This window comes from Balaenoptera borealis (genome assembly GCF_965194805.1).
Source record: "Balaenoptera borealis genome assembly, chromosome: 2".
In the NCBI taxonomy this organism is placed as follows: domain Eukaryota; kingdom Metazoa; phylum Chordata; class Mammalia; order Artiodactyla; family Balaenopteridae; genus Balaenoptera; species Balaenoptera borealis.
Genome location: NC_138867.1, coordinates 29,746,206 through 29,767,170, shown reverse-complemented (window position 1 = coordinate 29,767,170; position 20,965 = coordinate 29,746,206). Strand labels below are relative to the sequence as shown.

Sequence of the window (20,965 nt, the reverse complement as noted above, 5' to 3'; positions counted from 1 at the left end):
TCTGACTCGGCTTATTATTCCAGGGCCTTTTCGGCCACCGTAGCGAACAAGAGGGGCTAAGTCTTGAGCTTCCGGCAAGTTTCCGGCAAACTGAATACCGTCCCTGGCAGTGGGATGAACACCGGAATAGAGGCTGAAGTTCCCTGCTGCTTCGGCGTCACCTGACCTGGTGTGACTGCTGAGTTCTGGGGACTACTCAGGGCCCCGAAGTCGGTGGCGGTGAATCGAACGAGCCCTCCTTATTGCAGTCCAGGGTTCCCAAGACCCAAGCCTTGGTGATCCAGGGGCGAGCGCCCTTCCTCGGACATTCCCTTGTACACGCCACCGCCAATCTATATTGCATCGGGGAGCATTTCCACAGAGCCCATGAGAATGCAGCGAAACTTTTGCTTAAGAAAACAACCACGCCGACCCCAGGGATTCTCTCACGCAGAGGTCTCAGTGTTTGTAATCGAATGGCTCTATTTTCATTTGTTTTACCAGACAATTTAAAACAGTTGCTGATTTGAAATCAGAAGCGCAATGAGCTGGTTTATAGTTTATATACTACGTCACCAAGTTTTGTGGATTTTACTTTCTCAACATCAGCCCTCGACAACTTGCCACCTTCAGGGTCATCCTTCCACGAAGCTCAATAATCAGTAGCCTCCTAACCTGACTTTGGGTTCATTTTTCACATGGCACCAGAATAGTCTTTTTAAATATAAATATGATCATGGCAACCTCCAGCTTAAAATTCTTCTTTAAGTGGTTTTCAGTATAAAAATAGTCATGGCTTTGAGGGCCTCTGCCCTGCTTTCTCATTTCCCCACCGTACACTGAACTGAACCTTAGTGACCTTATTTCTCAGGTCTTCTCCCACAGATTTTTTTGTACCTGCTGAGATTATTCTCCCCATCTTCATCTCTGCCTGCCCCACGTCCTTTTTTGCATATTTAGCACATACTTAGTTGTTAGATCTCAAGAATCGTTTCCTTAGGGGAACCATTTCTTGACCACCCTTACCAGATGGGGCAAGCCTCCCTGTTATATATTCTGGTAGCTTCCTGGAGCTCTCTTTATAGCTCCTATCAGTTCAGTTTTACAATTAAAAAATTATTTTATTGCCTCAGATTGAAAACTTCACGAAAGCACAACTTGTGTATTTTTGCCAGCATCTAGCAGATATAAGCCTGGCACACAGTTGATGTTCAATACATGTTGAGGGAATTAATGAGTGTTGAGACAATCCTTGCTTGAAAAACTACCTCTTAATCTGGATTGTGAAAGAAAGAAGCCCAAACCCCTGTACTAATGAGATTTAGAAGAAGCTTTATAATAAGAGTAGATTATTGGTAGTACTTGGTGGGTATTCTCTTTAAGAAGTTCCAGTAGTTAGACACAATTTTATAGGCTTAAGTAAACCAATCTGACTTCCCATATTTAAATTGCAATGAGAATCAACAGGATCTAGTCTTACCTTCTAATGCAAAACTGTTTAATTATGCTCATTAGACATGTTTTCCTGAATTGTATCTTAATTACTTTTTAAATTTTAAAAAACAACTTATTTATTTTTGGCTGCGTTGGGTCTTTGCTGCTGCACGCGGGCTTTCTCTAGTTACGGTGAGCGGGGGGGCTACTCTTTGTTGCGGTGCACGGGCTTCTCATTGCGGTGGCTTCTCGTTGTGGAGCACTGGCTCTAGGCGCGTGGGCTTCAGTAGTTGTGGCACGTGGGCTCAGTAGTTGTGGCACACGGGCTTAGTTGCTCCGCGGCATGTGGGATGTTCTGGAACCAGGGCTTGAACCCGTATCCCCTGCATTGGCAGGCGGATTCTTAACCACTACGCCACCAGGGAAGCCGGAATTGTATCTTAATTTTAAATGAGAATAATGAGGACCCGAAAGATCAAGACACTGAATTTGCTAGAGGCAGAATAATAATGGCTAAAAAATTGCAGATTGTTCTTATCCCTGTGAAACTTGGTCTTTAGCAGCCTCTCTTAACCCCTTGTTCTCATGTAACCTCAGAACCAGTCCTGGTCTAAGAATGGCAAAAAGAAAAAGCAGAAGGCTTTTCTGAAAGGTTGAATGTGGTGCAGGAATGTATTGATAGAAGCAGCTGCAAGAATCAGTTGCTGGCAGTATCCTGATGGCACAGTGCCCTCTGGTGTTAGGAAGGGGTACTTTCATCATATGCACATTAAGGGCTAAGCAAAGATGATGGGAGCTTCCAACAGATCTCAGATCCAGGGCACAACATGCTCTTATGTAACTTTATTTGTATTTACCAACAAAAAAAATATTGACTGACATCCAGTGTTATAATTTATGCCTACTACTCTACATACTTTCTAGGACAGTGATTCTCAACATCTCTGCTTTGAGAAGTGGAACAAAATTATTTAAGAGCTATGCTACAAAAAATGTTAAAAATAATAAAAGATTGCACATAATCAACTTTTTAGAAATATGAATTAGAGAAGATTGAAGATGATCTATAATCTCTTATTCACTCATGTAAGAACATTAAAAAAAAAGGAAGTACAGAGGGTGTGTAACAATGGAAGATTGCATGGAAAGTTCTCCTTTGCTGTTAGTACATCTTAGGAAAACATTCAGCTGGAACATAACCAGGTAAGAATGAATCTGATTACAGTGAGAATGAGGAGGCGTGGTCTTTTGGTTGCAGGAAGGAAACTCATTTGGTGATTGTGACAAATAGGGAATTTATTCTTAAACTACATGAAGTAGAAAGGGAAAGAATCTCATCTGTGTAGCCAGGCCAGGTGGATTGCAGGAAAAATTGACAATTGGGCCTCATGCAAGGCTGCAAAGGCTGCAACTTGATGGTTGATCAGAATCCAAGGTGCTCTGTAGTATAAGGAAGTTGTGCCTTTGAACTCTAGTACTCTGCTAGTAACAAGATTCGGTCAGTCTTGTCTTTTGCTCCTCCTCCTATTACCAGCTGGCCAATTTGTTCCACATGTCCTGGTTCAAGTTACTAGGGAGAATCAGAGTAGTTGTCTAATTACCAAGCCACATCATCATAAGTCACAGGCCAACTTATGGATGGATTGGTTGTTCCTTAGGTCAGGTGCCTCCCCTGGTCTTATCTGTAACGGCTGAGGGGCTGGTCGTGTGGTTTAGCCATCGTGCTGCAGGGATCAGCTGTTTTCCTCATGGTCTGTGGGCACCTTTAGAAGGAGATGCTGAGCATGACAGGTGCTACGAGTGTTATCTCTAAGGCAAAACATGTTTGTGATTCATTCGGCAGTATTTACAGTTACTATAAAGGAATCTGGGTGCTATTTCACGTAAAAAGAACTAAAAGGGTGTTTTTGTGGAGGTTTTTGTTGGGGAGGGGATGCAAGGGTGCTTAACTTCTAACAACATCTGACAAAACTAGTTGTTCCATGCAATGCACTTTGGAAAATGTGACACCACTTATAAGGTGTTCATTATTATGATAAAATTACTTACCAGTCACATTTGGAGTGACATAATGCTTTCCAAATAAATCTTGGCTTATGTTTTAGTCTGAAATCCTTAGAGCTATCAGACATATGGTCCTTACTGATATGAATTTTTTCCCTTCTGATTTCTTTGCAATTAATCCTGCGAATCATTTTGTATCTGAAAAATATGGTTAAAATTGTGAATGCTGTTGAAGATGATACCAATCATCATGCAGATTCATAGCATATAACATCACTATAGACCACAGCAAGAAGATAATGCTGATGCAGATTTATTATACATATATATATGCATTATGTATATAAAACCATATGTTTACTCAGGGCACAAGCATAATTACTTGGTCAAATTGAAACTCACTGTCTAACTCTTTGAGTATTTTACACCAATGTTTCTGGTTTACTTTTCAAAACTGTCCAAATGTTCTATGGGCATTTTGAATGACAGTGTCAACCTTTAGTAGGTGCTTCCAAAATAGAAAGCCTATCTACACCTTGAAGAGGGCACTCTGTGGTGTTTGAATCCTGGTTTCTCCTGAGTTTTCCAGTTTGTTTAGTGGCTTTGCTTCCCATCCTGTTAGATTTTCTTTCAGTGGATCTCATTGTTTTGACCTGATAACATCTAACACATTCCCCATTTTCTACTGCTTTTTTGAAGAATATCTTAGTTCTCTTCTACCTTCTGAGGTTACTCCATTTTCTATCTATCTATCCTTTCCTTAAAGATACACTTTTTCCCTTCTTGCCTCTACCATAGTAATTTTTTTCTTAACGGAATCTCTCCCTTTCTGCAGCTTAATTGGCTTGTCTTCTCTTGTTTTACTTTCAGTGTAACACTGCTGATTTCCAACACTAAAACTGAAGTATATTTTTCAAGCAACTCTCCTTCCTCTTGGTCTCCTACGAACACCTGCTTCCCTGCGAATAAGACTTCAGACACAGGTCTTTTTAATATTTTAATTACCTTCTTCACCTTTGGGCTTGCAATAATTTAATTGAATTGTTTCTCTACTGCAATTCCCCAAAAGAACATATTGTCTTTGTAATAAAGGCCTATATCCTTGACTTTTTGTCAATAACACATACTAATTAAAAAAAATTTTTTTTAATTCTCAGGAGTCTACTTAAGATCATATAGCTGGTGAAATCGCTGGATAAACCACAAAAGTCAAAAAAGTCACTACTTCCAGGCTTTTATCCTTAAATACAGTTCAGAAGTCATGCAAAGAGGAGTGGAATTTGGGACAGCTGATCTAGCTCTGGATACCTAGACCTAGTTCTAAAACTACAGCTAGTCCTAGTACTACCATAGAGCAGTGCTCTATAGTCCGTGTGTATCTTAGCTGCCTTTGTGCTTTAATATCCTGCACATAGGCAGAAAAAGACTATAAAAAGCAAATATTATTCCTTTTGACAATACTTGACAGAATGCCCCAGCCTAATGTTTAGTGCATGGAAAAACTGACGCAGCCACTCTCTCAGGCAGATCCTACAGACCCTGTCTGATATCTTCATGTTCTTCAGCTATAAAATGGAGATAAGAATAACACGTGATTCTGGAACTTGTTGGGAGAATAAAATGAAACTAGATGTATGAAAAGTCCTTTGCAAACTCTAAAGGGCTATAAAAGTTAATTATGTTTGGGGAAATGAATGTTCTGGCTAATTACCCTCTCAGGTTTACTCTACGTTCATTAGGAACTATCCTAAAAAATCCCCCAGTTTTGTCATATCTCTTCTTTGCTGAGAACCTTACAATGATTTTTCATTGCCTAGAGCAAAGGTTGTCCTTATCCTAGCAATAAAGAACTTTCACAACTTACACCCTAGTAACTTTCCAGTTTATGTTTCTTCTCTGCCCTCATAAATTCCAGCGAAATAGATGAACCCCAGGAGAGATGACAGTGTTTTTCTGTGTCCTGGCCTTTGCTTACTTGCTCATGATCTTAGCCCTTCAGATCCATCTAAATCTTGCCATTTGTCCATGCCCAGCATAAGGCCTTAGCAAACCTCATAGTTACCATTTGTGTCTAGAGCATATGTTGGGCATATATTTCTCTTGGAAGTTAATCAGATGTTGGGAACCTGAATGTGCCTCATGGCAATTAAGGGCCACATTTTCAGCGTTTCTCACTTCTCCCTTTTTCTGTGCAGGCTCATAGGACTCAGCTTACTTCTCTTTTCTCTGAAGATGCCAGAAGCTACTTTCTTTCCAGAGACTTTTCTTCCTCCGAGACAGATTGTGAGATGGGATTCTTCTCACCTACTCTCTCGAGTATGTCGCTGAAATGAAGTCCATAGTGTTTCTTATTTTAAGCATTTGCATTTGCCTTTGTAGAGAGTAGATGGGGGAATGACAGAGGACAGAGGTAGCAAATAGGGAGACACGTGATCAATTTTGCAGTGTTCTAATATTCTCCTTCCTTCACCTGTGTTTTCTGGGTCCTTTCCTGCTCTGTGATCTGCTTCTTTTATCTCAGCACAGAGCTCAAGGAGCACCACTTCTCCAGTTCCTCACCATTCAGGGGCCCTCTGGCTGTAGGATGGTCATTTACATCCCAGGGGCTCCAGCCTAGGTGCTTCACATTTAAACATCTGTGTTCCAGGTGGAAATCTCTACTACTTTTGAGCAACTTATTTAATCCCCATAATTATTCTGCATGGTACCTCATCATTTTGGAAACAGATTTAGGGAGGTTAAGTGGTTTGGTCACAGTTATAGAGTTAGTAAAATCAGCGCTAGGAGTGGACCACAGGTCTATTTGTCTCCAAAATACATGTTTCTTCCACTCTTCCAAACTGCATTACCTCAACACTGGGTGATTTCCTGGCAATCACGGACTATCACATGAAAGCATATGAAGGCATTCCTGTTGTTATGTTGATCTTAGTGTTTGTATCTTTTATCATTTTTAATTTTAATTTTAATATTTAGGAATATTGCCTCCATATTCTTTATAAAGCTAACTGAAGACAGAAACATTGTTTTATGTGTCACTGTATTAGCCAATGCACCTTTACTAAGGGTTTAATGCATAGCATGTGTTTACCATGTATTTATTGGTTAGTTGTTCCAGAAAGGTTTTCAAGAATAAATAGCTTCTTTTACCTGTTTTCTTTTTTATGTATAGTGTAACTAGGATCATAATTCTAATTTTTCTTCACTGAGTGACAGTCTTGCAAGTGAAGAGTGATCTCAGCACATGACAAACAACAAAACCAAACCAAAAGATGTTTAAAATTGTGTGTCTATAACGGGCCACGTAGAAATTGGGGTAGTGGTTTAAAAAAAAGGTCCTGGACAGAGAAGCAGAATTTAGAGATGATGGCCAATGTATAGAGAGTTTACACTTTTTTTCAGGACCAATGAAGAGACATAAGAAGGATTAGATCTATCAGATTTGTCTTAGGAATGTTACTCTGGCTGTACCAGAGAGAGTGGATTGTAGTGGAGTGAAGCTGGAAGCAGAGTGATCTGGTCCCCCTTATTTGCGATCTAGCTTTACTTCCCCAGCCCCACCCAACTTCCCACATTACTGTACTAGCCAGGATGCCTAATCCTGTTAATCAGTGGGAAATTGAGTTTCCACTAGACAGTGTCCCACCTCAAATAATCAGGCAGGAGGAGTTTCCTCTTAGCTTTTTTATTCTATTCAGATCTTCAATGGATTAGATGAGGCCCACTTCCATTAGGGAGGCGCAATCTGCTTTAGTCTACTCATTCAAATGTTACTCTTATCCAGAAATACCCTCACAGACACACCCAGAAAAATGGGGAAGACAAACTGGCCAAGCCTGGGTCATGAACTTCTGGGGCTGAATCTCCTCTGGGGCCAAGGGAGACCCACCCAAGTGATGCCGAATGAAGATAAGTGGTTTTCCAATGGACGGTGGGGAAAACAGTCCAATAAACTTATCTTCTTTTTGGCCACACAAGTAATACACAATTACATTTTTATTTTATAAAATTGCACACTCTTCACTACATTTGAAAAGGATATATTGACAATATGTTACCAATCCTTGATTGATAAGTAGGTAGATAAATAGATGATAGGTAGATAGTAAATATATAGATTTTAGCATCAGTGATAGGCTCAATATAACTGTAGGTACCGGGGCCACAAAAATGAGTGAGACCTGGGGTTCTTAGTCTCATGAAACTCATGACTGAGGAAATTTAAACAAGTAAACAACCATTATAAAACAGTGTGATAATCACTAACAGGTATGATGACAGATAATGATTGGTGAAATAAAAACTCATATTCTAAGGCAAGTTAAGGAACATTTAAACATAAAATTTTTTCTCTGCCCTTTGGCCTCCTCTTTCCCCTCTACTGAGCATTGTGTAGCTGCATTATGCATCAACCAAACCTCCCTTTTGGCAGAAATACTGGCTCAAGCATAAAGAGCAACTTTCTCCTAGCACCAACAACTCCTTAAAAGATAATATTCCTTCTTGATCTTGTTACCTGAAAACTGGGTTCTCCTCTTGGTGGGTGTTGAGCCAGTAGACACAACAAAGCTAAAGATCAGGAGAAGGAAGGATTTATTATTTGCGGGAAGTAAGGAGAACACTGGGGATCGCTCCCAAAGCAGTGTCTCCCAAACAGCAAAATTGGGGAAGTTTTAAGCTAAGGGTACATGTATATTCACGAAGGGGCTTGAGCAGAGGAGAATTCAGCATAGAATTGGGGCACAGGTTGATTGAAGTCATCATTCTATCCTCCACCTGGGTGGGGGGCCTTAGTTCCTGCAGAACTCAAAGATATGTATATACTTTGAGGAGCCAGGACCCTGCCCCAAGGCTGCACTATTGTTTCTTGACTGCTCCTCCCTAGTTTCTGCATTCCCTCCCTTAAAATCATTAATTACTTTGACCTGTTTAAGGGCAAGCATTGTGGCCAGGCTTAGGTCACAAAATGGCTTAGGCCAAAATGGATTCTGTTATGTCAAGAAAGCCATTTCTGGTTCTCTTTCTCAGGGGACCCCCTAACCTGTCTCCTTACAATCTTGTGAAGGGTCACAATGATCCACCATTTTGTATTTTCAGATTTGGATTGTGCAAACTATCTACATCATTTAATGTATAGCCCCATCTCAAAAACGTATATAACTGCTTTTTTTTTTTTTTTTTTGGTAATTTTTTTTTTTTTAATTTTAAAATTTTATTTATTTATTTTTGGCTGCATTGGGTCTTCGTTGCTGCATGCAGACTTTCTCTAGTTGCAGTGAGCAGGAGCTACTCTTTGTTGCAGTGCACAGGCTTCTCATTGCGGTGGCTTCTCTTGTTGCGGGGCACGGGCTATAGGTGCGCGGGCTTCAGTAGTTGTAGCACACGGGCTCAGTAGTTGTGGCTCACGGGCTCTAGAGCGCAGGCTCAGTAGTTGTGGCACACGGGCTTTGTTGCTCCACGGCATGTGGGATCTTCCCAGACCAGGGCTTGAACCCATGTCCCCTGCATTGGCAGGCAGATTCTTAACCACTGCACCACCAGGGAAGCCCTATAACTGTGCTTTGACTTCTAACACCCGAAATAGTTTTTGGAGCTTTCTGAGAGGCTGTTCCAGGTTAAAATCCTCAATTTGGCTTGAATAAAATTTTCCATTTCTTTCTTAGATCAACTGATTAATTTTTCATTGACATGATCTTGCATAAAGGAATAAAATCCTTCTTGGTCTTTTATGGTACTATTTCTTGCCTTTTTTGGCATTCGTGGGGAACATAAAAATAAAGAAGACAAACACACTGGATTTAGAGTCAACAGACTGTGGGTAACCTCTAGCTCTGGGTCCTTAATTAAGCAAGGATATGACGACTATTTGTTCTGTTGTCATGAGTGTAAAATGAGGAGGTTGAACTAGATTATCCTCTAGATCGCTCTTTTAAAATTCTAAATATTTGCATGTATGAGATTGTACTAATCCATGGTGACTTCATTGGGATTGTTGGATAGTCAGGATGTACATGAACTGAGAAGCCACTAGATGTCATACACTTCATAGATTTTGCTTATCAAACCCTATTTTAAATGCCAGGATATATGGGAAGCTGAATGGGACCTTAAAATTCATGTTGTTCAATCATGTCAGTTAATTAAAAACAAAAATAGACTATTTGAACTAGATAAATCAAGTGATTTAGCTAAGATCACATAGCTAGTTAGCATTAAAACTAGATTTCTTGACTTCTATTCCAGTGGACTTTCCTCTCATTAAAGTAAGTAAATCTTGGAAAAGATGTTTTTGCATCAGTTATCAACTTTGACTTTTTTTCTTTTTCTTCTTGAAATTATTCAAAGTAATTTTGGGGGTCTGGAGTAAATTGTTCAAATTGTTGTGATTTAATGTAGTACCAGTAACACTGGGCAAAAAAGTAATATTGTTCATAGATTCCTACTCTGCTTTGAGACCTGTTGGCAGATAACTCACAGGAGGATATAAGAAACTGGGTAGATGTGAATGAAAATGGAAATCAAAGTTCACAACCACCTAGCTTATCTGAAGGTTAGACTTTGGCCGCCTCAGGTTTTCCTTTCTTAACATGGTCCTGGATGGAAAAGTTGAAAAGGGCTTTCTTTGAAAAGTGAAATAGCTCTCTTAAGATCTCTGCACCAAACTTATTAACAATTAATCAACTTATTAATAATTTCTATGTCATTCCTTGAACCTTATCTGACATGCAGTTTTTAATAAACACGGTTGTCCAATTCTTGGTTTAGATGACTTCAGGGTATTTGAAACAGAAATGGGACTGTAAGAGGCAGGCCCACTAAAATAGGAAGTTACAGCAGATAGCCTGAAAGGGATAAGGGGGAGAATTGCTAGACTCAAAGAAACAAAACTATATTACATAATTATAAAATAATGATATTTACATTTATATTCGGCTCTTCAAGAAAAGGTTAAATTGCATTGACTATCCTTTATGACATATAAGTTTTTTGAGAAGGATTTCTTACAAAATGGTTAAAAGGGAGCTTTGGTGTCCAAAAGGAATGTTTTGTTTATATGAGAAAGTCATTTATGTAATGCTTATAAATGAGAAGTTATAATAAATCCTTTTTTCGGGATGGGGCTGGGAATGGATCATGTATATAAACAATGAGTCTGTTAATACTGGTTTCATTTCCTGAGTAAATTGAGAATAATACTACTGCTGCATAGGGGCGCTATGGGATGTTTGAAAGAGTGTGGAAAGTGGAAAGTGCTACATAACTGTAAGCTGTTAAGACAGCTGTTAAGACAGTAAGGAAAAGTGAATGCACATGCCCTCCCAAGAAAAGCTCTCTGTGGGGAGATGAGCTGAGAAAACAGAAGAGCTCAGAATTTAACAAGACAGAAGAATAGAAAGGAGGGTGGGCCATGGGTTAACTTCTCTGTGGTGGTAAATAACAGGACTGATCTTCTACTTTCTGAAAGATAAGAAATGATCAGAGAGAGTCTGCCAGAGATTGGAAAATGTGGACATTTTGAACCAGTACTGAGGTGTGACCCATCTGTGTTCATGAATGCATGTAACACAATGGCTCTCCAGCTGGGATGGAGCTTTGTGAAGCTAAGGGACCAGATCTTGTATTCTCCCCATTTTTTTTTTTTTTTTTCCTGCTCAGATGCAACATGAAGGAACACCAGGACCTGTATAGCATCTTCCTTAAGCTATTTTCAGTTTTATTTTATATCTGCCCTGGGTTGGACAACTGGGGTATTCTGCTGTTTTTCCTATTTTATGTAGTCTGGCTTCAGTCTTTTTCTCCCTCTTTTTAAATCGCTTGTTGAATTATACTCACAAAATATAAGTTGCTTGTTGTAGGCAAATTCCATTTGGTTTCAATGAGGAAGCAAGACAAGTTGGCCATTACCTGTGTTCGCATTTTTCAGGCATGTGCTGATTGAATTTCTGTATTCCCTCAACATAGAAATACTGGTTATTCCTAGTAAATAACCAGCAAATATGCTTTATTTCAATGTGGGAATTTCATATTCTCCTGTATATTACTGGAAAAAAATTTATTTTCCACATATTTTGATTCCATCATAGTAGTGCTGGTCATGTTGTTGTGTGTTCCTGTTATAAACTTTGTTTGTCAGACTTTTGTAACTTGGCTGTAAAATTCTGCCTCAAGTCTGAGACTTGCTCTTAATCCCAGAGCCATTTAGGAAAGAAGAAAATAAATTTACCTTAAATTGAATAAAACGTTAAAGAGTCAAAATAATTAACAGCTACTCAATACTCTGCAATGGCCTATATGGAAAAAGAATCTAAAAAGAGTGGATATATGTATATGTATAACTGGTTCACCTTGCTGTATACCTGAAACTAATACAACATTGTAAATCAACTATACTCCAATAAAAATTTTAAAAAAAATTAACATCAAAACCTCCAATGGTTCAAATCTAGTTGCTATTTTTTTTTTTTATCAACTCCAAACCCTAAAGCATAATTTTTGAATTCACTTAGTTCTGTCATTCTATATGACTTTTAGTATAGTTTGGAAGTTCATCTTTGGATCAGAGAAAGACATTGTATCTCTGCAAATAAACCAACATAACATCTGGGTGAGAAAATAATTCTATTTGTAAAAGTTTCTTGTTTTTAACAAAGTAGCTTTGTAAGGGTTACATAGTAGAAGGGCAGACAACACAATGGGCCAGGAGAAACCATTTATGTGTGTTCCAATGCTGTCTTTTTTCAACCTCAGTGATAAACCCATGGAGGGGGTTTAATAAGCAGGATTATTAAACCTGTTTATTAACCTTTTCTCTCTTGAGTTACTTGCATGTTTTCCCTTTTTAAGGATTTAGTTCAAACTCTACTTTTTATTTTAATAGCAAGGGTGTTCTGGGGATAGAAGTGAAGAGAACGAAGCTACACATCAAATTCACTTTGTAAAAGTGTCTCTTTAGAGCTTATCAGTACGTGAGTCCAGGGGGTTGTAGAAATAAAATGCTTTTTTCAGTTGAACTGTCTTTCTGGACACCTAATTTGTAACTGCCTATTTGTCTGCACTCCTCAGTTTTTAACCTGCGGGCTCGATAATTGGAGTGACCCTGAGGCTTTTGTTGAACTTACTTTCAGAGATCAAGCCTCCAGTTGGGAACACTCCCCCTGGGGACATTTTCTGCATTCACTGACTTCAAAGCAAACTGAGTGCAGAGGGCGATAAGCACAGTGGGGGGATGTCTGAGCCAAATTTTTATCAAGAATATTTTGGGGTAGGGTTCTTGGGATGAACAAAGCTATGTACAACATTTAATCATCTTCAAAGCCCTAAATGATAATGTTTGGTTTTAGTAAGTTCAATTTGAATTGAAAGCGAATCAGTTGAAAAAAATAGCAAATGTGTTATGGGACCCCAAGCTAAACATGCTTCCTGAAAGAAATGACCTCATTTAAGGTTCTGTAAGTGCAGGAAGGAATATGGGGTGGGAATGGTGATAAGAGAATCCCCATCACCACCTTGCTGGGTGATTTTCAGTAAGTTGCTATACTTCTTTGAAAGTCAGTTCCTTTCTATACACACACACACACAAACACACACACACACAGAGAGAGAGAGAAAGAAAAGAAAAGAAAATTGAGCTATCACTATCATAATAGTTGTTTTTTATTGTTCATCCAGGAATTGGAAACTCTTTCTGGAAAGGGCCAAGTAGCAAATATTTTCAGCTTTACAGACCACATGGTCTCTGCTGCAACTACTCAGTGCTGTTGTAAACAGAAAGCAGTCATAGACAATATGTAAATGATGAGTGTGAATGTGTTCCAGTAAAACTGTACTAAAACTGGTGGTCTGCAGGCCGTAATTCGCTGACTCTGCGTTTAATGCATGCTTGCATACTTATTATGTGCCAGGCACCGTGTTGACTGCTTTACATACATTAGTATATCTAATGAGGAAGATACTATTTTTTCTAATTAAATTGTTTATTTATTTATTTTTGGCTGCGTAGGGTCTTCGTTGCTGCGAGCAGGCTTTCTCTAGTTTCCGCGAGCTGGGGTTAGTCTTCGTTGAGGTGCGCGGGCTTCTCATTGCGGTGGCTTCTCTTGTTGTGGAGCACGGGCTCTAGGCGTGCAGGCTTCAGTAGTTGTGGCATATGGGCTCAGTAGTTGTGGCTTGTGGGCTCTAGAGCGCGGGCTCAGTAGTTGTGGCGCAGGGGCTTAGTTGCTCCGCAGCATGTGGGCTCTTCCAGGACCAGGGCTCGAACCTGTGTCCTCTGCATTGGCAGGCGGATTCTTAACCACTGCGCCACCAGGGAAGTCCGAGGAAGGTACTATTATTGTCATCAGCCTATGAATGAGGAAGCCAAAGCTCAGAGAGGTTAATCCACTTGCACAAGAACATACGTAGCTGGTAAATGACAGAGCTGAGTGCTGGCATCACATCCACCTGCCTCAGCCTCAAGACAGACTTACCTACCTAAGAGAGCTTCTGTAAGAGAACTGCTAGGCTACATCACTGTAGACTGGGAAATGTGACCCAAATCTTAATAACTCCAACTGGTGAGTGACATAGTATATTTTGCCACCAAACATATTTTCCAGATGATTCTTGTAGTTTAGCTTTGGTAATAGGGGTCAAAATAATTTTTTTTCAGATATACGACTCTACTTGTTTCATTCATATTTTAGCTTACAAGGGAGGGATTCTTCTTCTCTCCAAATGTATTTAATAATTTTTCCACTTGTTTTTCTCCCCTGAAAGCAAGAGAAGAAGTGTTAAGATGTACTGTTTACTTAGATCTGAGTTCCTCATTTTAAGAGAAAAAACCCCAAAGCATATTATTTCTGTTTTCCCCCCAAGAGAAAAAAGAAAAGAAATGGAAACAATGAGAAAGCTTTGGCAAATACCATAAAGATGGTGAATTGTATTGTAATTCAACATGAGTGCCATCCGCATCCTCTTGTGCGATTTGACTGTCATTGAAGGGCTTGTGTTTTTAGCTGTCTGACGTTTGTAATGTGGAAAGTGAATGCATTTTTACAGTAAGGTTGTTGGACTGTTACTCAGGCAGAACAGCTCGTCTGGCAAGACTTAGAAGTATACAGAGAATCCAAGTTGGTTTATCTCCATCAGGGAGGGGAGAGCTCCCCAATACCTCATGTCTTCCAGCTGACTCTGCCTGGCTCTCAGGGCAGGCTGGGACTGAATAAGAAAACAGCAGAGTATTGACTGGAGAGTTCCCATATTTTCAATGTAGTAGAAAGAACCAACTGTCAAGACTTTCTGTACATTGGCTGTGATCTGTGATGCCCTTCACAACTCTTCTTTTAGATTTCCCAGGAGATCTTATCAGAGGGCCTCTGAAAGGAAACATGTGCTCAAAGGAAGGTCTGTAGTACATCAAAGATTCCCAATGAATCTGACCTAGGAAAGTGAACTTCCTCACTTCAAAGGTTACTCTTAACCAATTAGGTCTGGAGGGCACAAACAGACCCCAAGATCTGGGCTTCCAGAACAAAGTATACATGCATATCCATGTATGTATGTTTCCATGGCTAGGTCACCTGGAGCATCCTTTCTTTATGATGGAGACATTCTGGCTTCTGAAGCTTGGCGAGTTTGCCCTGGAGTTTGTATTGGAGTCATGCATGTTTTGCAGACAGTAAATGTCCTTGGCAATTCTCTGAAGGTCTTCTTGGATGAACTCTGTTGAAGGTTGGGTTCGACCAAATCAGCGTTTATAGTTTATTTTCTGGGAGTAGTGATTCAGGTGCAGAGCTGCCACTAAAACCATCATCAAGCAGTAATTAGTGATTCGTTTGGACAACAGTGTACATCAGCACCATCACCTCTCTTTCCAGAGTCTCTCACTTCCAGGAATCTCCACATTTTGGGGTCCTCATGCTGAACCCTCATTTCTGTGCCCCCACTCAAGCCTGGCCTTTCCAGGCTTGCTATGTATCTCTATTTCATATTCATTTCTCTAATCCTGGCACCGACATGTTTCTTGTGTTGGCATAAAGTCTCATTGCATTGTTTTTAAGAAAATTAATCTGCCATTTTTTAAAAAATTGCAATTAGATCTGAAGGGGGAAAAATTAGATGAAATTTCTCATTGCTTTTTTTTTTTCTAACAAAGGAATATCAATTGTATCAGGTATTAGATTGAATTAAAGTTCTCCAGGAGAATAAAACATTTATGTATATAAAACATTAAGGTACATGGTTACATTAGAGGTAACATTAAACTTTTGAAGACCAGATGTTTCAAGGGGAACTACTTACAAATGAACTAGAACTTGAACGTTTATGGTAACAGAATATAAAACAAGGCACACATGTAAACTGTTTCATCTCTTTATAGAGACACCAGGGCAATGATGTGGTATTTAAATTCTTGAATTATCTGGAGAGTTCAATTAATTATCTACTTATTCATGTAGAATATATCTTCCAAGGAATTACAGAGCTTATTTTTATGATTGTTCCCAGAGAGAGGTAATTACCCTCTTCTTTTTCATTTCTGGTAAAATTTACTTTTCTGGAAGGAGTAAAAGATGAAATAAGATTAAACATTTAGTTACAAATCCCACTCCTGGGCATATACCCTGAGAAAACCATAATTCGAAAAGAACATGCACCCCAGTGTTCATTGCAGCACTATTTACAATAGCCAGGACATGGAAACAACCTAAATGCCCATCAACAGACAAATGGATAAAGAAGATGTGGTACATATATACAATGCAATATGACTCAGCCATAAAAAAGAACAAAATAATGCCATTTGCAGCAACATGGATGGACCTAGAGATTGTCATATTGAGTGAAGTAAGTCAGACACAGAAAGACAAATATCATATGATATCGCTTATATGTGGAATCTAAAAAAAAAGGGTACAAATGAACATATTTACAAAACAGAAGTAGAGTCATGGATGTAGAAAACAAACTTATCGTTACCAGGGGATAAGAGGGGAAGGGATAAATGGGGAGATTGGGACTGACATAGACACACTACTATATATAAAATAGATAACTAATAAGAACCTGCTGTATAGCACAGGGAACTCTACTCAATACTCTGTAATGGCCTATATGGGGGGAAAAAAAAAAAAAGACTGGATACAGGTATATGTATGACTGATTCACTTTGCTGTACACCTGAAACGAGCACAGCGTTGTAAATCAACTCTACTCTAATAAAAATTTTTTAAAAAAGAAAGAAAGGACAATCAAAAACCAAAACCAGCATCCCTACACCCGTCCGCCTGAGAGTATCATCAGAGAATTTGAAAGCGGCTTCCCTGCAGTGCACGGTCCCTGCCCCCCGACCCCACCATCATAGGGTTTTCATGGATGTAGGTACAGGCCCCAACCCCAGAAATGCTCAGTAACCATCACTGTTACTATTATTACTGGCTGAAGGAGGACACAGGAGGAAGGACTCTGAGGGGACAGCCCCAGGGGACGGCTGTAAGGCCCCTGCATGGGGGCATGGCCGGTCTCATTAGCGAGCACCATCCCAGGGAACATCTGACACAGATTAAACCAGAGTTTATACGAAAAAAAAATTTACAAAGCAGCAGAGAAATTTGTCAATTCTTGTTTTCATAAGTTTATCATGAAAGACACCTCTTTTAAAATTATAGCATGGTCAGAATTTACCTTAGAGAATCATGCTATCCAAAGCAAATTAAATTAATGACAGGTTAGTACCACCTCCTCCTTTACAAAAGAAAAAATTCTTTTTCTGTGAATAATAATAATAAATATATATATATATAACCACCACAGAACATTTGGAAAAGCTAATATTATATGAAATTATATAAAAATATTCATAATCCTACTGCCCATAAATAACAACTGTTACCATTTTGGTATATTTCCTTCCAGCCCTTATCCATGCATGGATACACGGTGCATACACACTAGTGTGCACATACGAGGGGGGTCACAGTAAGAATATGAACCAAAATTTAACTGGATTGTGTCCCCATCTGCATAGTTCAGCCTTCAACTGTAGCCCTCCTGCTCCACTTCACCCTAGTCAGCTCTGGGAGCCTCTGGGATATTCCGAAAGAGCTCCAATAATTTCTCATGGGCTGTTCTATTTCTCTGATTGCTTTCTTCTGCCCTTGCTTCTTGCAGTATGCTCAGAATGTAGAGGAATGACTGGCACAGAGGCTGCTCATAAGCATTTATTGAGGTGTTCAATAAATACAAAGTCTCCTTGAGAGACATGCCCCAACGGTGTCCCAACTGTTGGTACTCTTTCTGAGGAAGCTGTTGACCCACAAAGAGTGCAGTCTCCTTATGCTTCCCAAAGTTCTCACAGTCCTGGAGGGATGCTTCACACAAAGGTGTAGAGAAAGCCCCGCTTCCCAGCTCTGTGCCACACTTTGTCACCCAGAGCATCAGTGCCTTACTGAGCAGGTCTCCACACCTCATGGAGTCCCTGTACAAACATTTCCTACAGCTTTTGCCTGTAGTCTCCCCTTCCCTGGACTCAGTCATAAGGTTGGGAATAATATCTGAAACAGGCACGATGATATCTTCTCTGGATTTGTGTGTCCTGATTTCTCCTCTCCAAAAGTTTTCACACAAGTGAAATTTGGTCATAAGAGAGAAAAGGAATTACACAGTTGGTACTCAGCCAATATGTTTAGAAGGCTTGAAGAGTGGGCAAAATCACCTCAATGCCTTAGTGGCCTGTTTTGCCTGAGAAAGTGGGAGAAAGACGATACTACCTTATTTACCTTGGTTATTTGGAGCTGTACTTGCCTCTCTGCATTTCTGTTTTTTAACCTGAGCTAGACCAGCTACCTTCTTCATTTTTTCCTTCTGAAATCCATGCTGCTCCTTTATCCCAGAATCTCTCTCTCTCTGTCTCTCTCACTTTCCACATGTATGTGTGCACACACACATTAGAAGGATCACCTCTATGCTTAATGGACTCAAAGAGTGAGGTATGGCTTCTCTCTTTCTCTTTTTCTTTTCTCCCAGTAATCTTCCTGAGAAGCTGACAATATTAGTGAGCTGACTTCCCTCAGCTCTTTCCTGAAGAAGTCTTGTCAATGGATCTTTTTCATGTTTTGATGAAATTTTCATGCTTTAGGTTTGTTTATTTATTTATGACATTGGATTAATTCAACTTTATAAAATCATACAGTCAGATTCACTTTTCTTATGATTTACATAATCCATTCACTAATGCCAGACTCATCCCTTGATACAAAGGGAAAATTTAGCTCGTGTAAGGCAAAAGGAATCAAGTCCATTTCAGTGTTCAAGATCAAATACTAAAGGGAAGGAGGTGATGAAAGTTGCGGTTTTAGAAGCACAATAATTGTTTCTGTTGCTGGTGCTTTGGTGTGTGAGAATTTTTTGAGTTCGTAATTTGAATCATAAGATGATGCCTTTTTGGGCTGGGCAGCTCCAAGGGTGCTTAAAACTTGGGGATGCCTTCCACCTCTAGTAAAGCTGCTCCCAAAGGCCCTCTCTGGGCCAGTAGGGTATTCACAGTTGAAGATTGAAGAACAAATGTGGGGATGATCCCCAGAAAAGAAGGTAGTCTGGGATTCCTCAGAATGATTTTGAAAATGATCCCAAATCTTATTTTTATTTTTCCCTGTGTGAACTCAGTTCCTGGCTCATATCAGATGTTGTCTTGCCTCTCTGTCTCCTCTCATGTCATTCCCAGCTTGACACCAAGGCCATGGAAAAGATACGATTGGCCCTTCCCTGAAGCCAGGAAGTCAAGACACTTAAAGTTTTAGCCCAAGTTCATTTACTAGGTAGATGTCCTTAGGTCATAATGCCTTTCTGACTTTTCTGGGTCTTATTTTTCTCATATAAAAAACAGGAGAGTAGGTAGATCATCTCTAAGATGGCTTTTAATTTAATTCTATTACTCCTGCAGCTCAAGGAGATTTTAATTGCATGCAGAACCATATCAGACCCTTCTATCTTCCTCATGCCTAGCTAAGTGCTGTATGCAAAGAAGAACTCATTAAATGAATAGTTAATGGCTGATTCAAACTCCCAGAAAGAACAAATATTTTACTTTTTATTCTATTCATCTTTGAATAGGGGAATTAATATCAAACACTTACTGTTGTGTTTTGGACTCAGTCTACAATTAGCCCAAGGTTTTCTACATTTCCTACATCAAATAGGATTGTTAAATGAGAATTGGTGGTTAAAAGGTGACTCTAAAACCCTGTACAATTTTAAGGATCTCTTCCTGCATGGCAATACTTCTCCACTGGGGCAATTTTATCCCCTATGAGATGTATGTAACAATGACTAGACATTTTTGATTGTCAAAATTAGGGAAGTGCTACTGGCATTAGTGGATGTGGTTAAGGGTTACCATTAAAGATTCCACAATGCACAAAACAGCTTCTTACAACAAAGAATTTTTTGTTCCAAAATATAAATAGTGCTGAGGTTGAGAAACCCTACTGTATGGTAGGCCTAATGAGGGGAAAGATCTTATCTTATTCATATTTGTTCCATAGTGCTCAATACTCGTTCCTCCCATCCTCCAAAAACTGACCTAATTCTGTCAATCTGGTTTTAATATTAGGCATATTTTATGGAACTAAAATTGTTTCAAAATTGATCATCTATGTGGATCTTTTATTTGGTATTTTTTAAATAACAAGAATATAAAATTAAAACAAACACCATTCTAACAAAGTTTGGCATCCGAGCCTTTAATACCATAGTTCTCTGTATATTGAGCATGCATAATGCTGTTCACAAATAATAATATAAAAAAAGCCAACCAAACAAACACAAAAATAATAATAATATAATCCCTTTATAGAGAATTTCCTGAAATTGACATTTCCCCCTGAAGTCATGTTTAATTATGGTAAATAAATTTCATGCATATGAAGCATATTTCCAGACCTAAAGATGAAAGAGTGATGATATCAAGTTTTTTTGTCATTGAATTAGTGAGTGAAGAGAGGAGAGACATTTGGCACTTCTGCCTTTAGTGTTAATATTTTCATTTTCCCAACTTTAGCGTTGAGTATAGTACTGGTTTTTTTTAATGATTTAAGAATTTACATACATTCCATTGTTATTTGCCAATGACGGTGTGGATATTTAGAAGATGCTAACTCCTAGACTGATGGATCCATTTAATCAAGCATGTATAGATTCCTCTCATGTACAAGGTCTTCTATGGTAACAGTCAGGAGAGGTAAGTCAGGAAGGAAGTTTGGGATCAGGAAATACGGACAATCTTTACGGAGAAGTGAAGTACTCCTTTGGTGCGATAGTCTTTGTTCTCCCTGGCCAGTAACAAACTACCATTTATTGTGTGTGGAACTTCTTAGAGCCTTTGGTATTATAAGTGAACCTCAAGAGAAGGCGAGATTATGCAGCACATCTCAAATTTATTAGTATTTACATGTATCACTTTATTTATTTGTCAGGATTAGAGTTCCATAGAACACATTCCAGAAAATGCTATTCTACTTTAATGGAGCTAAGTGAATGTGGAGGAAGTAGGCCTTTGGATATCTTTAACAGCACA

The 20,965-nt window shown here is 39.2% G+C and overlaps 1 long non-coding RNA gene across 1 annotated transcript; it reads left to right on the top strand.

Annotated features, from left to right (window-relative positions):
• Positions 1 to 357: 357 nt before the first annotated feature.
• Positions 358 to 19,631, top strand: LOC309624449. Its single transcript, XR_014241934.1, has 2 exons — positions 358 to 435; positions 4,288 to 19,631. It is a non-coding gene; the product is annotated as an uncharacterized lncRNA (long non-coding RNA).
• Positions 19,632 to 20,965: the final 1,334 nt, after the last annotated feature.